Below are 20,262 nucleotides of genomic sequence, written 5' to 3'. Positions count from 1 at the left end.
CGACCATTTAATTTTTAGGCTTATGTGGCGTAATGGCTGGCTCGTTCGGCTGTTAACCGAAAGGTTGGTGGTTCGAGCCCATCCGGGAGCGGTGTTGTAAGGTCTCAGATGTAACGTAAAAAGCCAAAGTTTTTCCACAATACCTGACGACCATTTAATTTTTGGCCTTCGCTGGCGCAATGGTTAGCGCGTTCGGCTGTTAACCGAAAGGTTGGTGGTTCGAGCCCTTCCGGGAGCGGTGTAGTGAGGTCTCAGATGTAACGTAAAAAGCCAAAGTTTTTCCACAATACCTGACGACCATTTAATTTTTGGGCTTCGGTGGCGCAATGGTTAGCGCGTTCGGCTGTTAACCGAAAGGTGAGTGGTTCGAGCCCACCCGGGAGCGGTGTTATGAGGTGTCAATGTAACGTAAAATATAAAAGTATTTCCACAATACCTGACGACCATTTAATTTTTAGGCTTCCGTGGCGTAATGGCTGGCTCGTTCGGCTGTAATCCGAAAGGTTGGTTGTTCGAGCCCATCCGGGAGCGGTGTAGTGAGGTCTCAGATGTAACGTAAAAAGCCAAAGTTTTTCCACAATACCTGACGACCATTTAATTTTTGGGCTTCGGTGGCGCAATGGTTAGCGCGTTCGACTGTTAACCGAAAGGTTGGTGGTTCAAGCCCACCCGGGAACGGTTGTGTAATGTTTTATAAGTAACGTAAAAAGTCAATGTTTTTCCACAATACCTGACGGCCATTTAATTTTTAGGCTTCCGTGGCGCGATGGTTAGGTTAGGGCGTTCGGCTGTTAACCGAAAGGTTGGTGGTTAGATCCCACGCTGGAGCGTTAGTGTGAAATGTTTTAAGTAACATAAAAAGTCAAAGTTTTTCCACCATACTTGACAACATTTTAAATTCTAAGCTTCCGTGGCGCAATGCTTAGTGCGTTCGGCCGTAGTTAGCGCGTTCGACTGTTAACCGAAAGGTTGGTGGTTCAAGCCCACCCGGGAACGGTTGTGTAATGTTTTATAAGTAACGTAAAAAGCCAAAGTTTTTCCACAATACCTGACGACCATTTAATTTTTGGCCTTCGATGGCGCAATGGTTAGCGCGTTCGGCTGTTAACCGAAAGGTTGGTGGTTCGAGCCCTTCCGGGAGAGGTGTAGTGAGGTCTCAGATGTAACGTAAAAAGCCAAAGTTTTTCCACAATACCTGACGACCATTTAATTTTTGGGCTTCGGTGGCGCAATGGTTAGCGCGTTCGACTGTTAACCGAAAGGTTGGTGGATCAAGCCCACCCGGGAACGGTTGTGTAATGTTTTATAAGTAACGTAAAAAGTCAATGTTTTTCCACAATACCTGACGGCCATTTAATTTTTAGGCTTCCGTGGCGCGATGGTTAGGTTAGGGCGTTCGGCTGTTAACCGAAAGGTTGGTTGTTAGATCCCACGCTGGAGCGTTAGTGTGAAATGTTTTAAGTAACATAAAAAGTCAAAGTTTTTCCACCATACTTGACAACATTTTAAATTCTAAGCTTCCGTGGCGCAATGCTTAGTGCGTTCGGCCGTTAACGGAAAGATTGGTGGTTCGAGCCCATCCGGGAGCGGTGTTGTGAGGTCTCAGATGGGACGTAAAATGTCAAAGTTTTTCCACAATACCTGAAAACCATTTAATTTTTGGGCTTCCGTTGCGTAATGGCTGGCTCGTTCGGCTGTAATCCGAAAGGTTGGTTGTTCGAGCCCATCCGGGAGCGGTGTAGTGAGGTCTCAGATGTAACGTAAAAAGCCAAAGTTTTTCCACAATACCTGACGACCATTTAATTTTTGGGCTTCGGTGGCGCAATGGTTAGCGCGTTCGACTGTTAACCGAAAGGTTGGTGGTTCAAGCCCACCCGGGAACGGTTGTGTAATGTTTTATAAGTAACGTAAAAAGTCAATGTTTTTCCACAATACCTGACGAACATTTAATCTTTGGGCTTCCGTTGCACAATGGTTAACGCCGTCGGCTGTTAACCGAAAGGTTGGTGGTTCGAGCCCATCCGGGAGCGGTGTTGTGAGGTCTTAGATGTAACGTAAAATTCAGAGTTTTTTAAAAATAACTGACGAACATTTAATTTTTGGTCTTCCGTGGCGCAATGGTTAGAGCGTTCAGCTGTTATTCAAAAGGTTTGTGGTTCGAGCCCATCCGGGAGCGGTGTTGTGAAGTCTCAGATGTAACGTAAAAAGCCAAAGTTTTTCCACAATACCTGACGACCATTTAATTTTTGGGCTTCGGTGGCGCAATGGTTGGCGCGTTCGGCTGTTAACCGAAAGGTTGGTGGTTCAAGCCCACCCGGGAACGGTTGTTCTAATGTTTTATAAGTAACGTAAAAAGTCAATGTTTTTCCGCAATACCTGACGGCCATTTAATTTTTAGGCTTCCGTGGCGCGATGGTTAGGTTAGGGCGTTCGGCTGTTAACCGAAAGGTTGGTGGTTAGATCCCACGCTGGAGCGTTAGTGTGAAATGTTTTAAGTAACATAAAAAGTCAAAGTTTTTCCACCATACTTGACAACATTTTAAATTCTAAGCTTCCGTGGCGCAATGCTTAGTGCGTTCGGCCGTTAACCGAAAGGTTGGTGGTTCGAGCCCATCCGGGAACGGTGTTGTGAGGTGGAAAAACTTTGGCTTTTTACGTTACATCTGAGACCTCACAACACCGCTCCCGGATGGGCTCGAACCACCAACCTTTCGGTTAACGGCCGAACGCACTAAGCATTGCGCCACGGAAGCTTAGAATTTAAAATGTTGTCAAGTATGGCGGAAAAACTTTGACTTTTTATGTTACTTAAAACATTTCACACTAACTCTCGAGCATGGGATCTAACCACCAACCTTTCGGTTAACAGCCGAACGCCCTAACCTAACCATCGCGCCACAGAAGCCTAAAAATTAAATGGCCGTCAGGTATTGTGGAAAAACTATGACTTCTTAAGTTACATCTGAGACCTCACTACACCGTTCCCGGATGGGCTCGAACCACCAACCTTTCGGATTACAGCCGAACGAGCCAGCCATTACGCCACGGAAGCCTAAAAATTAAATGGTCGTCAGGTATTGTGGAAATACTTTTATATTTTGCGTTACATCTGACACCTCATAACACCGCTCCCGGGTGGGCTCGAACCACCAACCTTTCGGTTAACAGCCGAACGCGCTAACCATTGCGCCACCGAAGCCCAAAAATTAAATGGTCGTCAGGTATTGTGGAAATACTTTTATATTTTGCGTTACATCTGACACCTCATAACACCGCTCCCGGGTGGGCTCGAACCACCAAACTTTCGGTTAACAGCCGAACGCGCTAACCATTGCGCCACCGAAGCCCAAAAATTGAATGGTCGTCAGGTATTTTTAAAAAACTCTGAATTTTACGTTACATCTAAGACCTCACAACACAGCTCCCGGATGGGCTCGAACCACAAACCTTTCGGTTAACAGCCGAACGCGCTAACCATTGCGCCACGGAAGCCCAAAAATTAAATGGTCGTCGGCTATTGTGGAAACACTTTGGCTTTTTACGTTACATGTGAGAGCTCACAACACCGCTCCCGGGTGGGCTCGAACCACCAACCTTTCGGTTAACAGCCGAACGCGCTAACCATTGCGCCACGGAAGCCCAAAAATTAAATGGTCGTCGGCTATTGTGGAAACACTTTGGCTTTTTACGTTACATGTGAGAGCTCACAACACCGCTCCCGGGTGGGCTCGAACCACCAACCTTTCGGTTAACAGCCGAACGCGCTAACCATTGCGCCACGGAAGCCCAAAGATTAAATGTTCGTCAGGAATTTTTAAAAAACTCTGAATTTTACGTTACATCTAAGACCTCACATTACCATTCCCGGATGGGCTCGAACCACAAACCTTTTGAATAACAGCTGAACGCTCTAAACATTGCGCCACGGAAGCCCAAAAATTTAATATTCGTCAGTTATTTTTAAAAAACTCTGAATTTTACGTTACATCTAAGACCTCACAACACCGCTCCCGGATGGGCTCAAACCACCAACCTTTCGGTTAACAGCCGACGGCGTTAACCATTGCGCAACGGAAGCCCAAAGATTAAATGTTCGTCAGGTATTGTGGAAAAACTTTGGATTTTTACGTTACATGTGAGATCTCACAACACCGCTCCCGGGTGGGCTCGAACCACCAACCTTTCGGTTAACGGCCGAACTCAGTAACCATTGCGCCACCGAAGCCCAAAAATTAAATGGTCGTCAGGTATTGTGGAAATACTTTTATATTTTGCGTTACATCTGACACCTCATAACACCGCTCCCGGGTGGGCTCGAACCACCAAACTTTCGGTTAACAGCCGAACGCGCTAACCATTGCGCCACCGAAGCCCAAAAATTAAATGGTCGTCAGGTATTGTGGAAAAACTTTGGATTTTTACGTTACATGTGAGATCTCACAACACCGCTCCCGAGTGGGCTCGAACCACCAACCTTTCGGTTAACAGCCGAACGCGCTAACCATTGCGCCACGGAAGCCCAAAGATTAAATGTTCGTCAGGTATTGTGGAAAAACTTTGACTTTTTACGTCTTATCTTAGACTTCACAACACCGCTCCCGGGTGGGCTCGAACCACAAACCTTTTGAATAACATCTGAACGCTCTAACCAATGCGCCACGGAAGACCAAAAATTAAATGTTCGTCAGTTATTTTTAAAAAACTCTGAATTTTACGTTACATCTAAGACCTCACAACACCGCTCCCGGATGGGCTCGAACCACCAACCTTTCGGTTATTAGCCGACGGCGTTAACCATTGTGCAACGGAAGCCCAAAGATTAAATGTTCGTCAGGTATTGTGGAAAAACTTTGACTTTTTACGTCACATCTGACACTTCACAACACCGCTACCGGATGGGCTCGAACCACAAACCTTTTGAATAACAGCTGAACGCTCTAACCATTGCGCCACGGAAGCCCAAAGATTAAATGTTCGTCAGTTATTTTTAAAAAACTCTGAATTTTACGTTACATCTAAGACCTCACAACACCGCTCCCGGATGGGCTCGAACCACCAACCTTTCGGTTAACAGCCGAACGCGCTAACCATTGCGCCACGGAAGCCCAAAGATTAAATGTTCGTCAGGTATTGTGGAAAAACTTTGACTTTTTACGTCTTATCTTAGACTTCACAACACCGCTCCCGGGTGGGATCGAACCACAAACCTTTTGAATAACATCTGAACGCTCTAACCAATGCGCCACGGAAGACCAAAAATTAAATGTTCGTCAGTTATTTTTAAAAAACTCTGAATTTTACGTTACATCTAAGACCTCACAACACCGCTCCCGGATGGGCTCGAACCACCAACCTTTCGGTTAACAGCCGACGGCGTTAACCATTGTGCAACGGAAGCCCAAAGATTAAATGTTCGTCAGGTATTTTTAAAAAACTCTGAATTTTACGTTACATCTAAGACCTCACAACACAGCTCCCGGATGGGCTCGAACCACAAACCTTTCGGTTAACAGCCGAACGCGCTAACCATTGCGCCACGGAAGCCCAAAAATTAAATGGTCGTCGGCTATTGTGGAAACACTTTGGCTTTTTACGTTACATGTGAGAGCTCACAACACCGCTCCCGGGTGGGCTCGAACCACCAACCTTTCGGTTAACAGCCGAACGCGCTAACCATTGCGCCACGGAAGCCCAAAAATTAAATGGTCGTCGGCTATTGTGGAAACACTTTGGCTTTTTACGTTACATGTGAGAGCTCACAACACCGCTCCCGGGTGGGATCGAACCACCAACCTTTCGGTTAACAGCCGAACGCGCTAACCATTGCGCCACGGAAGCCCAAAGATTAAATGTTCGTCAGGAATTTTTAAAAAACTCTGAATTTTACGTTACATCTAAGACCTCACATTACCATTCCCGGATGGGCTCGAACCACAAACCTTTTGAATAACAGCTGAACGCTCTAAACATTGCGCCACGGAAGCCCAAAAATTTAATATTCGTCAGTTATTTTTAAAAAACTCTGAATTTTACGTTACATCTAAGACCTCACAACACCGCTCCCGGATGGGCTCAAACCACCAACCTTTCGGTTAACAGCCGACGGCGTTAACCATTGCGCAACGGAAGCCCAAAGATTAAATGTTCGTCAGGTATTGTGGAAAAACTTTGGATTTTTACGTTACATCTGACACCTCATAACACCGCTCCCGGGTGGGCTCGAACCACCAAACTTTCGGTTAACAGCCGAACGCGCTAACCATTGCGCCACCGAAGCCCAAAAATTAAATGGTCGTCAGGTATTGTGGAAAAACTTTGGATTTTTACGTTACATGTGAGATCTCACAACACCGCTCCCGAGTGGGCTCGAACCACCAACCTTTCGGTTAACAGCCGAACGCGCTAACCATTGCGCCACGGAAGCCCAAAGATTAAATGTTCGTCAGGTATTGTGGAAAAACTTTGACTTTTTACGTCTTATCTTAGACTTCACAACACCGCTCCCGGGTGGGCTCGAACCACAAACCTTTTGAATAACATCTGAACGCTCTAACCAATGCGCCACGGAAGACCAAAAATTAAATGTTCGTCAGTTATTTTTAAAAAACTCTGAATTTTACGTTACATCTAAGACCTCACAACACCGCTCCCGGATGGGCTCGAACCACCAACCTTTCGGTTAACAGCCGACGGCGTTAACCATTGTGCAACGGAAGCCCAAAGATTAAATGTTCGTCAGGTATTGTGGAAAAACTTTGACTTTTTACGTCACATCTGACACTTCACAACACCGCTACCGGATGGGCTCGAACCACAAACCTTTTGAATAACAGCTGAACGCTCTAACCATTGCGCCACGGAAGCCCAAAGATTAAATGTTCGTCAGTTATTTTTAAAAAACTCTGAATTTTACGTTACATCTAAGACCTCACAACACCGCTCCCGGATGGGCTCGAACCACCAACCTTTCGGTTAACAGCCGAACGCGCTAACCATTGCGCCACGGAAGCCCAAAGATTAAATGTTCGTCAGGTATTGTGGAAAAACTTTGACTTTTTACGTCTTATCTTAGACTTCACAACACCGCTCCCGGGTGGGATCGAACCACAAACCTTTTGAATAACATCTGAACGCTCTAACCAATGCGCCACGGAAGACCAAAAATTAAATGTTCGTCAGTTATTTTTAAAAAACTCTGAATTTTACGTTACATCTAAGACCTCACAACACCGCTCCCGGATGGGCTCGAACCACCAACCTTTCGGTTAACAGCCGACGGCGTTAACCATTGTGCAACGGAAGCCCAAAGATTAAATGTTCGTCAGGTATTGTGGAAAAACTTTGACTTTTTACGTCACATCTGACACTTCACAACACCGCTACCGGATGGGCTCGAACCACAAACCTTTTGAATAACAGCTGAACGCTCTAACCATTGCGCCACGGAAGCCCAAAGATTAAATGTTCGTCAGTTATTTTTAAAAAACTCTGAATTTTACGTTACATCTAAGACCTCACAACACAGCTCCCGGATGGGCTCGAACCACAAACCTTTCGGTTAACAGCCGAACGCGCTAACCATTGCGCCACGGAAGCCCAAAAATTAAATGGTCGTCGGCTATTGTGGAAACACTTTGGCTTTTTACGTTACATGTGAGAGCTCACAACACCGCTCCCGGGTGGGCTCGAACCACCAACCTTTCGGTTAACAGCCGAACGCGCTAACCATTGCGCCACGGAAGCCCAAAAATTAAATGGTCGTCGGCTATTGTGGAAACACTTTGGCTTTTTACGTTACATGTGAGAGCTCACAACACCGCTCCCGGGTGGGATCGAACCACCAGCCTTTCGGTTAACAGCCGAACGCGCTAACCATTGCGCCACGGAAGCCCAAAGATTAAATGTTCGTCAGGAATTTTTAAAAAACTCTGAATTTTACGTTACATCTAAGACCTCACATTACCATTCCCGGATGGGCTCGAACCACAAACCTTTTGAATAACAGCTGAACGCTCTAAACATTGCGCCACGGAAGCCCAAAAATTTAATATTCGTCAGTTATTTTTAAAAAACTCTGAATTTTACGTTACATCTAAGACCTCACAACATCGCTCCCGGATGGGCTCAAACCACCAACCTTTCGGTTAACAGCCGACGGCGTTAACCATTGCGCAACGGAAGCCCAAAGATTAAATGTTCGTCAGGTATTGTGGAAAAACTTTGGATTTTTACGTTACATGTGAGATCTCACAACACCGCTCCCGGGTGGGCTCGAACCACCAACCTTTCGGTTAACAGCCGAACGCGCTAACCATTGCGCCACGGAAGCCCAAAGATTAAATGTTCGTCAGGTATTGTGGAAAAACTTTGACTTTTTACGTCACATCTGAGACTTCACAACACCGCTCCCGGATTGGCTCGAACCACAAACCTTTTGAATAACAGCTGAACGCTCTAACCATTGCGCCACGGAAGCCCAAAAATTAAATGTTCGTCAGTTATTTTTAAAAAACTCTGAATTTTACGTTACATCTAAGACCTCACAACACAGCTCCCAGATGGGCTCGAACCACCAACCTTTCGGTTAACAGCCGACGGCGTTAACCATTGCGCAACGGAAGCCCAAAAATTAAATGGTCGTCGGCTATTGTGGAAACACTTTGGCTTTTTACGTTACATGTGAGAGCTCACAACACCGATCCCGGGTGGGCTCGAACCACCAACCTTTCGGTTAACAGCCGAACGCGCTAACCATTGCGCCACGGAAGCCCAAAGATTAAATGTTCGTCAGGTATTTTTAAAAAACTCTGAATTTTACGTTACATCTAAGACCTCACATTACCGCTCCCGGATGGGCTCGAACCACCAACCTTTCGGTTAACAGCCGACGGCGTTAACCATTGCGCAACGGAAGCCCAAGGATTAAATGTTCGTCAGGTATTGTGGAAAAACTTTGACTTTTTACGTCACATCTGAGACTTCACAACACCGCTCCCGGATGGGCTCGAACCACAAACCTTTTGAATAACATCTGAACGCTATAACCATTGCGCCACGGAAGCCCAAAGATTAAATGTTCGTAAGGAATTTTTAAAAAACTCTGAATTTTACGTTACATCTAAGACCTCACATTACCGCTCCCGGATGGGCTCGAACCACAAACCTTTTGAATAACAGCTGAACGCTCTAAACATTGCGCCACGGAAGCCCAAAAATTTAATATTCGTCAGTTATTTTTAAAAAACTCTGAATTTTACGCTACATCTAAGACCTCACAACACCGCTCCCGGATGGGCTCAAACCACCAACCTTTCGGTTAACAGCCGACGGCGTTAACCATTGCGCAACGGAAGCCCAAAGATTAAATGTTCGTCAGGTATTGTGGAAAAACTTTGGATTTTTACGTTACATCTGAGACTTCACAACACCGCTCCCGGATGGGCTCGAACCACCAACCTTTCGGTTAACAGCCGACGGCGTTAACCATTGTGCAACGGAAGCCCAAAGATTAAATGTTCGTCAGGTATTGTGGAAAAACTTTGACTTTTTACGTCACATCTAAGACTTCACAACACCGCTCCCGGATTGGCTCGAACCACAAACCTTTTGAATAACAGCTGAACGCTCTAACCATTGCGCCACGGAAGCCCAAAAATTAAATGTTCGTCAGTTATTTTTAAAAAACTCTGAATTTTACGTTACATCTAAGACCTCACGACACCGCTCCCGGATGGGCTCAAACCACCAACCTTTCGGTTAACAGCCGACGGCGTTAACCATTGCGCAACGGAAGCCCAAAGATTAAATGTTCGTCAGGTATTGTGGAAATCTTTGACTTTTTACGTCACATCTGAGACTTCACAACACCGCTCCCGGATGGGCTCGAACCACAAACCTTTTGAATAACATCTGAACGCTATAACCATTGCGCCACGGAAGACCAAAAATTAAATGTTCGTCAGTTATTTTTAAAAAACTCTGAATTTTACGTTATATCTAAGACCTCACAACACCGCTCCCGGATGGGCTCGAACCACCAACATTTCGGTTAACAGCCGACGGCGTTAACCATTGTGCAACGGAAGCCCAAAGATTAAGTGTTCGTCAGGTATTGTGGAAAAACTTTGACTTTTTACGTCACATCTGAGACTTCACAACACCGCTCCCGGATTGGCTCGAACCACAAACCTTTTGAATAACAGCTGAACGCTCTAACCATTGCGCCACGGAAGCCCAAAAATTAAATGTTCGTCAGTTATTTTTAAAAAACTCTGAATTTTACGTTACATCTAAGACCTCACAACACCGCTCCCGGATGGGCTCAAACCACCAACCTTTCGGTTAACAGCCGACGGCGTTAACCATTGCGCAACGGAAGCCCAAAGATTAAATGTTCGTCAGGTATTGTGGAAAAACTTTGACTTTTTACGTCACATCTGAGACTTCACAACACCGCTCCCGGATGGGCTCGAACCACAAACCTTTTGAATAACATCTGAAAGCTATAACCATTGCGCCACGGAAGACCAAAAATTAAATGTTCGTCAGTTATTTTTAAAAAACTCTGAATTTTACGTTATATCTAAGACCTCACAACACCGCTCCCGGATGGGCTCGAACCACCAACCTTTCGGTTAACAGCCGACGGCGTTAACCATTGTAAAACGGAAGCCCAAAGATTAAATGTTCGTCAGGTATTGTGGAAAAACTTTGACTTTTTACGTCACATCTGAGACTTCACAACACCGCTCCCGGATTGGCTCGAACCACAAACCTTTTGAATAACAGCTGAACGCTCTAACCATTGCGCCACGGAAGCCCAAAAATTAAATGTTCGTCAGTTATTTTTAAAAAACTCTGAATTTTACGTTACATCTAAGACCTCACAACACAGCTCCCAGATGGGCTCGAACCACCAACCTTTCGGTTAACAGCCGACGGCGTTAACCATTGCGCAACGGAAGCCCAAAAATTAAATGGTCGTCGGCTATTGTGGAAACACTTTGGCTTTTTACGTTACATGTGAGAGCTCACAACACCGATCCCGGGTGGGCTCGAACCACCAACCTTTCGGTTAACAGCCGAACGCGCTAACCATTGCGCCACGGAAGCCCAAAGATTAAATGTTCGTCAGGTATTTTTAAAAAACTCTGAATTTTACGTTACATCTAAGACCTCACATTACCGCTCCCGGATGGGCTCGAACCACCAACCTTTCGGTTAACAGCCGACGGCGTTAACCATTGCGCAACGGAAGCCCAAAGATTAAATGTTCGTCAGGTATTGTGGAAAAACTTTGACTTTTTACGTCACATCTGAGACTTCACAACACCGCTCCCGGATGGGCTCGAACCACAAACCTTTTGAATAACATCTGAACGCTATAACCATTGCGCCACGGAAGCCCAAAGATTAAATGTTCGTAAGGAATTTTTAAAAAACTCTGAATTTTACGTTACATCTAAGACCTCACATTACCGCTCCCGGATGGGCTCGAACCACAAACCTTTTGAATAACAGCTGAACGCTCTAAACATTGCGCCACGGAAGCCCAAAAATTTAATATTCGTCAGTTATTTTTAAAAAACTCTGAATTTTACGTTACATCTAAGACCTCACAACACCGCTCCCGGATGGGCTCGAACCACCAACCTTTCGGTTAACAGCCGACGGCGTTAACCATTGCGCAACGGAAGCCCAAAGATTAAATGTTCGTCAGGTATTGTGGAAAAACTTTGGATTTTTACGTTACATGTGAGATCTCACAACACCGCTCCCGGGTGGGCTCGAACCACCAACCTTTCGGTTAACAGCCGAACGCGCTAACCATTGCGCCACGGAAGCCCAAAGATTAAATGTTCGTCAGGTATTGTGGAAAAACTTTGACTTTTTACGTCACATCTGAGACTTCACAACACCGCTCCCGGATGGGCTCGAACCACAAACCTTTTGAATAACATCTGAACGCTATAACCATTGCGCCACGGAAGACCAAAAATTAAATGTTCGTCAGTTATTTTTAAAAAACTCTGAATTTTACGTTACATCTAAGACCACACAACACCGCTCCCGGATGGGCTCGAACCACCAACCTTTCGGTTAACAGCCGACGGCGTTAACCATTGTGCAACGGAAGCCCAAAGATTAAATGTTCGTCAGGTATTGTGGAAAAACTTTGACTTTTTACGTCACATCTAAGACTTCACAACACCGCTCCCGGATTGGCTCGAACCACAAACCTTTTGAATAACAGCTGAACGCTCTAACCATTGCGCCACGGAAGCCCAAAAATTAAATGTTCGTCAGTTATTTTTAAAAAACTCTGAATTTTACGTTACATCTAAGACCTCACAACACCGCTCCCGGATGGGCTCAAACCACCAACCTTTCGGTTAACAGCCGACGGCGTTAACCATTGCGCAACGGAAGCCCAAAGATTAAATGTTCGTCAGGTATTGTGGAAAAACTTTGACTTTTTACGTCACATCTGAGACTTCACAACACCGCTCCCGGATGGGCTCGAACCACAAACCTTTTGAATAACATCTGAACGCTATAACCATTGCGCCACGGAAGACCAAAAATTAAATGTTCGTCAGTTATTTTTAAAAAACTCTGAATTTTACGTTATATCTAAGACCTCACAACACCGCTCCCGGATGGGCTCGAACCACCAACCTTTCGGTTAACAGCCGACGGCGTTAACCATTGTGCAACGGAAGCCCAAAGATTAAATGTTCGTCAGGTATTGTGGAAAAACTTTGACTTTTTACGTCACATCTGACACTTCACAACACCGCTACCGGATGGGCTCGAACCACAAACCTTTTGAATAACAGCTGAACGCTCTAACCATTGCGCCACGGAAGCCCAAAGATTAAATGTTCGTCAGTTATTTTTAAAAAACTCTGAATTTTACGTTACATCTAAGACCTCACAACACCGCTCCCGGATGGGCTCGAACCACCAACCTTTCGGTTAACAGCCGAACGCGCTAACCATTGCGCCACGGAAGCCCAAAGATTAAATGTTCGTCAGGTATTGTGGAAAAACTTTGACTTTTTACGTCTTATCTTAGACTTCACAACACCGCTCCCGGGTGGGATCGAACCACAAACCTTTTGAATAACATCTGAACGCTCTAACCAATGCGCCACGGAAGACCAAAAATTAAATGTTCGTCAGTTATTTTTAAAAAACTCTGAATTTTACGTTACATCTAAGACCTCACAACACCGCTCCCGGATGGGCTCGAACCACCAACCTTTCGGTTAACAGCCGACGGCGTTAACCATTGTGCAACGGAAGCCCAAAGATTAAATGTTCGTCAGGTATTGTGGAAAAACTTTGACTTTTTACGTCACATCTGACACTTCACAACACCGCTACCGGATGGGCTCGAACCACAAACCTTTTGAATAACAGCTGAACGCTCTAACCATTGCGCCACGGAAGCCCAAAGATTAAATGTTCGTCAGTTATTTTTAAAAAACTCTGAATTTTACGTTACATCTAAGACCTCACAACACAGCTCCCGGATGGGCTCGAACCACAAACCTTTCGGTTAACAGCCGAACGCGCTAACCATTGCGCCACGGAAGCCCAAAAATTAAATGGTCGTCGGCTATTGTGGAAACACTTTGGCTTTTTACGTTACATGTGAGAGCTCACAACACCGCTCCCGGGTGGGCTCGAACCACCAACCTTTCGGTTAACAGCCGAACGCGCTAACCATTGCGCCACGGAAGCCCAAAAATTAAATGGTCGTCGGCTATTGTGGAAACACTTTGGCTTTTTACGTTACATGTGAGAGCTCACAACACCGCTCCCGGGTGGGATCGAACCACCAGCCTTTCGGTTAACAGCCGAACGCGCTAACCATTGCGCCACGGAAGCCCAAAGATTAAATGTTCGTCAGGAATTTTTAAAAAACTCTGAATTTTACGTTACATCTAAGACCTCACATTACCATTCCCGGATGGGCTCGAACCACAAACCTTTTGAATAACAGCTGAACGCTCTAAACATTGCGCCACGGAAGCCCAAAAATTTAATATTCGTCAGTTATTTTTAAAAAACTCTGAATTTTACGTTACATCTAAGACCTCACAACATCGCTCCCGGATGGGCTCAAACCACCAACCTTTCGGTTAACAGCCGACGGCGTTAACCATTGCGCAACGGAAGCCCAAAGATTAAATGTTCGTCAGGTATTGTGGAAAAACTTTGGATTTTTACGTTACATGTGAGATCTCACAACACCGCTCCCGGGTGGGCTCGAACCACCAACCTTTCGGTTAACAGCCGAACGCGCTAACCATTGCGCCACGGAAGCCCAAAGATTAAATGTTCGTCAGGTATTGTGGAAAAACTTTGACTTTTTACGTCACATCTGAGACTTCACAACACCGCTCCCGGATTGGCTCGAACCACAAACCTTTTGAATAACAGCTGAACGCTCTAACCATTGCGCCACGGAAGCCCAAAAATTAAATGTTCGTCAGTTATTTTTAAAAAACTCTGAATTTTACGTTACATCTAAGACCTCACAACACAGCTCCCAGATGGGCTCGAACCACCAACCTTTCGGTTAACAGCCGACGGCGTTAACCATTGCGCAACGGAAGCCCAAAAATTAAATGGTCGTCGGCTATTGTGGAAACACTTTGGCTTTTTACGTTACATGTGAGAGCTCACAACACCGATCCCGGGTGGGCTCGAACCACCAACCTTTCGGTTAACAGCCGAACGCGCTAACCATTGCGCCACGGAAGCCCAAAGATTAAATGTTCGTCAGGTATTTTTAAAAAACTCTGAATTTTACGTTACATCTAAGACCTCACATTACCGCTCCCGGATGGGCTCGAACCACCAACCTTTCGGTTAACAGCCGACGGCGTTAACCATTGCGCAACGGAAGCCCAAGGATTAAATGTTCGTCAGGTATTGTGGAAAAACTTTGACTTTTTACGTCACATCTGAGACTTCACAACACCGCTCCCGGATGGGCTCGAACCACAAACCTTTTGAATAACATCTGAACGCTATAACCATTGCGCCACGGAAGCCCAAAGATTAAATGTTCGTAAGGAATTTTTAAAAAACTCTGAATTTTACGTTACATCTAAGACCTCACATTACCGCTCCCGGATGGGCTCGAACCACAAACCTTTTGAATAACAGCTGAACGCTCTAAACATTGCGCCACGGAAGCCCAAAAATTTAATATTCGTCAGTTATTTTTAAAAAACTCTGAATTTTACGCTACATCTAAGACCTCACAACACCGCTCCCGGATGGGCTCAAACCACCAACCTTTCGGTTAACAGCCGACGGCGTTAACCATTGCGCAACGGAAGCCCAAAGATTAAATGTTCGTCAGGTATTGTGGAAAAACTTTGGATTTTTACGTTACATCTGAGACTTCACAACACCGCTCCCGGATGGGCTCGAACCACCAACCTTTCGGTTAACAGCCGACGGCGTTAACCATTGTGCAACGGAAGCCCAAAGATTAAATGTTCGTCAGGTATTGTGGAAAAACTTTGACTTTTTACGTCACATCTAAGACTTCACAACACCGCTCCCGGATTGGCTCGAACCACAAACCTTTTGAATAACAGCTGAACGCTCTAACCATTGCGCCACGGAAGCCCAAAAATTAAATGTTCGTCAGTTATTTTTAAAAAACTCTGAATTTTACGTTACATCTAAGACCTCACGACACCGCTCCCGGATGGGCTCAAACCACCAACCTTTCGGTTAACAGCCGACGGCGTTAACCATTGCGCAACGGAAGCCCAAAGATTAAATGTTCGTCAGGTATTGTGGAAATCTTTGACTTTTTACGTCACATCTGAGACTTCACAACACCGCTCCCGGATGGGCTCGAACCACAAACCTTTTGAATAACATCTGAACGCTATAACCATTGCGCCACGGAAGACCAAAAATTAAATGTTCGTCAGTTATTTTTAAAAAACTCTGAATTTTACGTTATATCTAAGACCTCACAACACCGCTCCCGGATGGGCTCGAACCACCAACATTTCGGTTAACAGCCGACGGCGTTAACCATTGTGCAACGGAAGCCCAAAGATTAAGTGTTCGTCAGGTATTGTGGAAAAACTTTGACTTTTTACGTCACATCTGAGACTTCACAACACCGCTCCCGGATTGGCTCGAACCACAAACCTTTTGAATAACAGCTGAACGCTCTAACCATTGCGCCACGGAAGCCCAAAAATTAAATGTTCGTCAGTTATTTTTAAAAAACTCTGAATTTTACGTTACATCTAAGACCTCACAACACCGCTCCCGGATGGGCTCAAACCACCAACCTTTCGGTTAACAGCCGACGGCGTTAACCATTGCGCAACGGAAGCCCAAAGATTAAATGTTCGTCAGGTATTGTGGAAAAACTTTGACTTTTTACGTCACATCTGAGACTTCACAACACCGCTCCCGGATGGGCTCGAACCACAAACCTTTTGAATAACATCTGAAAGCTATAACCATTGCGCCACGGAAGACCAAAAATTAAATGTTCGTCAGTTATTTTTAAAAAACTCTGAATTTTACGTTATATCTAAGACCTCACAACACCGCTCCCGGATGGGCTCGAACCACCAACCTTTCGGTTAACAGCCGACGGCGTTAACCATTGTAAAACGGAAGCCCAAAGATTAAATGTTCGTCAGGTATTGTGGAAAAACTTTGACTTTTTACGTCACATCTGAGACTTCACAACACCGCTCCCGGATTGGCTCGAACCACAAACCTTTTGAATAACAGCTGAACGCTCTAACCATTGCGCCACGGAAGCCCAAAAATTAAATGTTCGTCAGTTATTTTTAAAAAACTCTGAATTTTACGTTACATCTAAGACCTCACAACACAGCTCCCAGATGGGCTCGAACCACCAACCTTTCGGTTAACAGCCGACGGCGTTAACCATTGCGCAACGGAAGCCCAAAAATTAAATGGTCGTCGGCTATTGTGGAAACACTTTGGCTTTTTACGTTACATGTGAGAGCTCACAACACCGATCCCGGGTGGGCTCGAACCACCAACCTTTCGGTTAACAGCCGAACGCGCTAACCATTGCGCCACGGAAGCCCAAAGATTAAATGTTCGTCAGGTATTTTTAAAAAACTCTGAATTTTACGTTACATCTAAGACCTCACATTACCGCTCCCGGATGGGCTCGAACCACCAACCTTTCGGTTAACAGCCGACGGCGTTAACCATTGCGCAACGGAAGCCCAAAGATTAAATGTTCGTCAGGTATTGTGGAAAAACTTTGACTTTTTACGTCACATCTGAGACTTCACAACACCGCTCCCGGATGGGCTCGAACCACAAACCTTTTGAATAACATCTGAACGCTATAACCATTGCGCCACGGAAGCCCAAAGATTAAATGTTCGTAAGGAATTTTTAAAAAACTCTGAATTTTACGTTACATCTAAGACCTCACATTACCGCTCCCGGATGGGCTCGAACCACAAACCTTTTGAATAACAGCTGAACGCTCTAAACATTGCGCCACGGAAGCCCAAAAATTTAATATTCGTCAGTTATTTTTAAAAAACTCTGAATTTTACGTTACATCTAAGACCTCACAACACCGCTCCCGGATGGGCTCGAACCACCAACCTTTCGGTTAACAGCCGACGGCGTTAACCATTGCGCAACGGAAGCCCAAAGATTAAATGTTCGTCAGGTATTGTGGAAAAACTTTGGATTTTTACGTTACATGTGAGATCTCACAACACCGCTCCCGGGTGGGCTCGAACCACCAACCTTTCGGTTAACAGCCGAACGCGCTAACCATTGCGCCACGGAAGCCCAAAGATTAAATGTTCGTCAGGTATTGTGGAAAAACTTTGACTTTTTACGTCACATCTGAGACTTCACAACACCGCTCCCGGATGGGCTCGAACCACAAACCTTTTGAATAACATCTGAACGCTATAACCATTGCGCCACGGAAGACCAAAAATTAAATGTTCGTCAGTTATTTTTAAAAAACTCTGAATTTTACGTTACATCTAAGACCACACAACACCGCTCCCGGATGGGCTCGAACCACCAACCTTTCGGTTAACAGCCGACGGCGTTAACCATTGTGCAACGGAAGCCCAAAGATTAAATGTTCGTCAGGTATTGTGGAAAAACTTTGACTTTTTACGTCACATCTAAGACTTCACAACACCGCTCCCGGATTGGCTCGAACCACAAACCTTTTGAATAACAGCTGAACGCTCTAACCATTGCGCCACGGAAGCCCAAAAATTAAATGTTCGTCAGTTATTTTTAAAAAACTCTGAATTTTACGTTACATCTAAGACCTCACAACACCGCTCCCGGATGGGCTCAAACCACCAACCTTTCGGTTAACAGCCGACGGCGTTAACCATTGCGCAACGGAAGCCCAAAGATTAAATGTTCGTCAGGTATTGTGGAAAAACTTTGACTTTTTACGTCACATCTGAGACTTCACAACACCGCTCCCGGATGGGCTCGAACCACAAACCTTTTGAATAACATCTGAACGCTATAACCATTGCGCCACGGAAGACCAAAAATTAAATGTTCGTCAGTTATTTTTAAAAAACTCTGAATTTTACGTTATATCTAAGACCTCACAACACCGCTCCCGGATGGGCTCGAACCACCAACCTTTCGGTTAACAGCCGACGGCGTTAACCATTGTGCAACGGAAGCCCAAAGATTAAATGTTCGTCAGGTATTGTGGAAAAACTTTGACTTTTTACGTCACATCTGAGACTTCACAACACCGCTCCCGGATGGGCTCGAACCACAAACCTTTTGAATAACAGCTGAACGCTCTAACCATTGCGCCACGGAAGCCCAAAAATTAAATGTTCGTCAGTTATTATTAAAAAACTCTGAATTTTACGTTACATCTAAGACCTCACAACACAGCTCCCGGATGGGCTCGAACCACCAACCTTTCGGTTAACAGCCGACGGCGTTAACCATTGCGCAACGGAAGCCCAAAAATTAAATGGTCGTCGGCTATTGTGGAATCACTTTGGCTTTTTACGTTACATGTGAGGGCTCACAACACCGATCCCGGGTGGGTTCGAACCACCAACCTTTCGGTTAACAGCCGAACGCGCTAACCATTGCGCCACGGAAGCCCAAAGATTAAATGTTCGTCAGGTATTTTTAAAAAACTCTGAATTTTACGTTACATCTAAGACCTCACATTACCGCTCCCGGATGGGCTCGAACCTCCAACCTTTCGGTTAACAGCCGAACGCGCTAACCATTGCGCCACGGAAGCCCAAAAATTAAATGTTCGTCAGTTATTTTTAAAAAACTCTGAATTTTACGTTACATCTAAGACCTCACAACACCGCTCCCGGATGGGCTCGAACCACCAACCTTTCGGTTAACAGCCGACGGCGTTAACCATTGCGCAACGGAAGCCCAACGATTAAATGTTGGTCAGGTATTGTGGAAAAACTTTGGATTTTTACGTTACATGTGAGATTTCACAACACCGCTCCCGGGTGGGCTCGAACCACCAACCTTTCGGTTAACAGCCGAACGCGCTAACCATTGCGCCACGGAAGCCCAAAAATTATGTGTTCGTCAGGTATTGTGGAAAAACTTTGACTTTTTACGTCACATCTGAGACCTCACAACACCGCTCACGGATGGGCTCGAACCACCAACCTTTCGGTTAACAGCCGAACGCGCTAACCATTGCGCCACGGAAGCTCAGAAATGAAATGGTCGTCAGGTATTGTGGAAAAACTTTGACTTTTTACGTCACATCTGAGACCTCACAACACCGCTCCCGGATGGGCTCGAACCACCAACCTTTCGGTTAACAGCCGAACCCGCTAACCATTGCGCCACGGAAGCTCAAAAATTAAATGGTCGTCAGGTATGTGGAAAAACTTTGACTTTTTACGTCACATCTAAGACTTCACAACACCGCTCCCGGATTGGCTCGAACCACAAACCTTTTGAATAACAGCTGAACGCTCTAACCATTGCGCCACGGAAGCCCAAAAATTAAATGTTCGTCAGTTATTTTTAAAAAACTCTGAATTTTACGTTACATCTAAGACCTCACAACACAGCTCCCGGATGGGCTCGAACCACCAACCTTTCGGTTAACAGCCGACGGCGTTAACCATTGCGCAACGGAAGCCCAAAAATTAAATGGTCGTCGGCTATTGTGGAAACACTTTGGCTTTTTACGTTACATGTGAGAGCTCA

At 45.4% G+C, this 20,262-nt stretch overlaps 13 non-coding genes across 13 annotated transcripts; all 13 read right to left on the bottom strand.

Annotated features, from left to right (window-relative positions):
- Positions 1 to 3,566: 3,566 nt before the first annotated feature.
- TRNAN-GUU (transfer RNA asparagine (anticodon GUU)) lies at positions 3,567 to 3,639 on the bottom strand. The gene has a single exon. It is a non-coding gene; the product is annotated as a tRNA-Asn (tRNA).
- A 74-nt stretch (positions 3,640 to 3,713) lies between these two features.
- On the bottom strand, positions 3,714 to 3,786 carry TRNAN-GUU (transfer RNA asparagine (anticodon GUU)). The gene has a single exon. It is a non-coding gene; the product is annotated as a tRNA-Asn (tRNA).
- Positions 3,787 to 5,618: 1,832 nt separating this feature from the next.
- Positions 5,619 to 5,691, bottom strand: TRNAN-GUU (transfer RNA asparagine (anticodon GUU)). The gene has a single exon. It is a non-coding gene; the product is annotated as a tRNA-Asn (tRNA).
- A 74-nt stretch (positions 5,692 to 5,765) lies between these two features.
- On the bottom strand, positions 5,766 to 5,838 carry TRNAN-GUU (transfer RNA asparagine (anticodon GUU)). The gene has a single exon. It is a non-coding gene; the product is annotated as a tRNA-Asn (tRNA).
- Positions 5,839 to 7,670: 1,832 nt separating this feature from the next.
- TRNAN-GUU (transfer RNA asparagine (anticodon GUU)) lies at positions 7,671 to 7,743 on the bottom strand. Its single transcript has one exon. It is a non-coding gene; the product is annotated as a tRNA-Asn (tRNA).
- Positions 7,744 to 7,817: 74 nt separating this feature from the next.
- Positions 7,818 to 7,890, bottom strand: TRNAN-GUU (transfer RNA asparagine (anticodon GUU)). Its single transcript has one exon. It is a non-coding gene; the product is annotated as a tRNA-Asn (tRNA).
- Positions 7,891 to 8,256: 366 nt separating this feature from the next.
- Positions 8,257 to 8,329, bottom strand: TRNAN-GUU (transfer RNA asparagine (anticodon GUU)). The gene has a single exon. It is a non-coding gene; the product is annotated as a tRNA-Asn (tRNA).
- A 3,442-nt stretch (positions 8,330 to 11,771) lies between these two features.
- Positions 11,772 to 11,844, bottom strand: TRNAN-GUU (transfer RNA asparagine (anticodon GUU)). Its single transcript has one exon. It is a non-coding gene; the product is annotated as a tRNA-Asn (tRNA).
- A 1,832-nt stretch (positions 11,845 to 13,676) lies between these two features.
- On the bottom strand, positions 13,677 to 13,749 carry TRNAN-GUU (transfer RNA asparagine (anticodon GUU)). The gene has a single exon. It is a non-coding gene; the product is annotated as a tRNA-Asn (tRNA).
- A 74-nt stretch (positions 13,750 to 13,823) lies between these two features.
- Positions 13,824 to 13,896, bottom strand: TRNAN-GUU (transfer RNA asparagine (anticodon GUU)). The gene has a single exon. It is a non-coding gene; the product is annotated as a tRNA-Asn (tRNA).
- Positions 13,897 to 14,262: 366 nt separating this feature from the next.
- On the bottom strand, positions 14,263 to 14,335 carry TRNAN-GUU (transfer RNA asparagine (anticodon GUU)). The gene has a single exon. It is a non-coding gene; the product is annotated as a tRNA-Asn (tRNA).
- Positions 14,336 to 17,777: 3,442 nt separating this feature from the next.
- Positions 17,778 to 17,850, bottom strand: TRNAN-GUU (transfer RNA asparagine (anticodon GUU)). The gene has a single exon. It is a non-coding gene; the product is annotated as a tRNA-Asn (tRNA).
- Positions 17,851 to 19,535: 1,685 nt separating this feature from the next.
- Positions 19,536 to 19,608, bottom strand: TRNAN-GUU (transfer RNA asparagine (anticodon GUU)). The gene has a single exon. It is a non-coding gene; the product is annotated as a tRNA-Asn (tRNA).
- Between the last annotated feature and the right edge of the window lie 654 nt (positions 19,609 to 20,262).

Source organism: Phalangium opilio, unplaced genomic scaffold (assembly GCF_054372755.1).
Source record: "Phalangium opilio isolate 3A_F unplaced genomic scaffold, DU_Popi_V2 ptg000352l_1, whole genome shotgun sequence".
Taxonomy (NCBI): Eukaryota; Metazoa; Arthropoda; class Arachnida; order Opiliones; family Phalangiidae; genus Phalangium; species Phalangium opilio.
The sequence above is the reverse complement of the archived record's forward strand: the minus strand, read 5'-3'. Positions and strand labels throughout refer to the sequence as shown.